The 3,071-nt window shown below is 36.6% G+C and overlaps 1 pseudogene; it reads right to left on the bottom strand.

Moving 5' to 3' along the window:
• Positions 1-1,521: 1,521 nt before the first annotated feature.
• The window catches only part of LOC104991729, an 8,126-nt pseudogene continuing 6,576 nt past the window's right edge, over positions 1,522-3,071 (bottom strand).

Below are 3,071 nucleotides of genomic sequence, written 5' to 3'. Positions count from 1 at the left end.
TGGTATGCTGCAGTCCATGGGGTTGCAACAAGTCAAACATGACTTAGTGACTGAGCAACAACAACGATTGCATTTTTGAAAGCAGTAAATCAAAATAAATTTTCACTGTCAGAACTGAAGAGTTAAGGGTAAACTAATGCTAAGCAGTCTAGGGTGCCTTTAAATCATTTGTTTCATCTTTAACCATCAAGTAAAGATGGGAGAGTTTCTCATAAGTACATTAAATCATAGATAATACACAGTCTCAGGAAAGGTTTACCAATTTAAAGCATTTGTTAAATAATAGTCAGAAATGATGTCCCTAATATATGATTGATTTACATTAAATAAGAAATTAGAGAAATAAACAAGGATATTTTGAAATATATTCATCCCTGTCCCAATGATATGATTCTCTGATTTCTCAAACTTGATATCTGATTGCTACAAAATAAAATTAGAATAGAATCAAGAAATTTATTTAAAAAATTATTAAAATTACAGAAATACAGCATTCTCTAGTCTTAGTACCCAAAACAAGTCTCCATTTCTGAAAAGTTGACTGGCTTCTATACAATGTGAATTGCTTAACTTGTTCAGTTTCAAATTTGTGGGTTATATAAAATGCATTTATCAGCCTCTGTCTGTCATCTTTTTATATCCTTCATTTCAGTTCTGTATTTTTTGGAACATATTTGTAATTTGGGCTTTCATGTATATCACTGAAAATCCTTATAAATAATCTTTGGAACAATGCAAAAGTGAACAAAACAGAAGGCTAATTTAACATAAAGTGCAATAAAAAATGACAATGTTAAAAACTCGTGCATGCTATAAACATGTTAACTGGTAAAATTTATAAAGTCAGCCAAAATTTTATGAGCAGACAATCACCAGGAAGTAGCCCACTCAACAAATGAATGCTATTTATAACATCAATTACCTTTCCCATAGCAAATAATTCGACAGATATTATAGTCAATATATTTATCTCTGGGTTGATTTTATCCGACTCCGACATTATGTTTCTGGACTCACAAATCTGAACACTTGACAGGGCAGAGTCACTACTTTGCCCTCCCTGAGCCAGAATACTTTTAAGTATTGTAATAGTAATTACATAAATATTTCACAGGAAAAAAGAGAAGCTATAACCAAGGATTAAACTATTATAAAGTAATAAAGGGAGGATTTAGAATAACAAAACATTGCAGTTTCTATCTTTTACATTTTCTCAAGAATGCTACAAGGAAGGGATTAATAACTAGAGATGTACAGTGAAGATCAGAGACAAGTAGCAACCCAAGATCAATGTTAAAATGCCACATTTCTGGCTCCAAGGTCATGCTGTTTCCATAACAACCAGGTTTTTATGTTATATTGACCAAAGAATGATGAAACTGAATTTAAGTCTTCAGGTCATATTGGAAGCCTAATTTATTCTTTTACTTTACAAGATCTTGCATGTATATGATTACATTTTCTACCCAATGGAGTGTTCACGGTGAATTTATATTCAATTCCTCCATCTAAAATATGGACTTAGCCAGAAAATAAATTTACTGTCGAGGAATTCGCTCTCAAGACTTTGCCTGTGACAATGAGTTTGATGGCTTTTCGAAACCAAGGATAAAAGAAAGCATAAATCAAGGGGTTCATAGCTCAGTTATAATAAGCAATCCAAACCAGTATTTCATAAACATATGTGGGAGTGATGAAACCTAGGAAGGCATCAGTGATGGCATCCAGGAAGTAAGGCAGCCAGGAGACCAGAAACGCTAGCACTGCCACGCCCAGTGTTCTTGCTGCCTTTCTCTCCCTCTTGGCCACTCTGTCTTGGAAGCTGTCTGAGCATCGCCCTGTCTTGTTGTTCAGACTCTCAATTTTTCTAGCCTGCTGTTTAGCAATGAGGAAAATCTTGGATTAAAGAACTATCATCACAAGGGTGCGGATAAAAAATAATAGAAAATTCACCAATACCCAACTCTGATTCACTGCAATTTGACAGCCTCCCACACAGGTGAGAGCACTTACTAGACCCTCCAGTCTAGCTGCATTTGCTCCTGTGCCAAGAAGGGAAAAAGAATAAATAATCGAAAAGAGCCAGGAGAAGGCAAAACACATACCAGAAACAGACATAGTGAACCTGGTTGGATAGACCAGGGGGTCAGTGATCGCAATGTACCTGTCCAGAGAGATAAAGCACAAGTGGTAGATGGAAGCATAACAGAATGACCCATCAAAACAAGTGTGAAATTTACAGTAACTCTCCCCAAAGTACCAGCAGCTCTCCACGGATTTCACTGTGCTGAACGGCATCACAGTCACTCCCACCAAGAAGTCAGCACAGGCCAGAGAAGCAATCAAGAAGCTGGTAGGAGAATGCAGCTGCTTGAAGTGGAGAATGGAAATCATCACCAGGAGATTTCCAAATACAGCCAGCACAGCTCCAAAGATGAACACTGTTTACAGGATGAGGCAGGGGCCTGGTGAGTAGGGGGTTTTCACACAGGATCCGTTCAGGTGCTCGTAGCAGAGCTGCACAGCTGCACAGCTGCAGCAGAAGGAGACGCACTGCTCATGATTCTCTGGTTTGCTGGAAACTTGTCACCCTCTGTGGCCCAGGATGTCATTCCAGTTTTCAAAATGTCCTTAAAGAAAAGATAAATACAATGTCAGCACTTGCCAGTGTATTCTGTCTTTAATTCCTTGTAAGTGCAAATCTTCACTTGTATGTTTAGAAAGTGATTCATATCCTCATCTTGTAAAATGATCACTTCCAAATGAATAAGCAGGTAATTTTCAACATTACATAAAATGCTGTTGATTTAAATTTTTAAAAAATCTTACCTAGTTTTTCATATTAAAGGAGAGGTTGTCTTCAAGAAGCTTTTACAGGATACATGTTCAAATGCCACATTTTATTAGCATTATTTTCCTAATTTATCAGAGCAATGATAATGACCCAAACACTCCCTCCCCTCAGGAATGTAACTAAACAATTTCAATCTCCAAAGCCCTTAAAATTGAATCCCCATAAGTTCAAGGTGCTTAGAAAGAAAATTAAATAACAATTATGTTTATGCTAAAGT

This window comes from Bison bison, unplaced genomic scaffold (assembly GCF_000754665.1).
Source record: "Bison bison bison isolate TAMUID 2011002044 unplaced genomic scaffold, Bison_UMD1.0 scf7180017864198, whole genome shotgun sequence".
Taxonomy (NCBI): Eukaryota; Metazoa; Chordata; class Mammalia; order Artiodactyla; family Bovidae; genus Bison; species Bison bison.
This window is presented reverse-complemented; position numbering and strand designations above follow the sequence as displayed.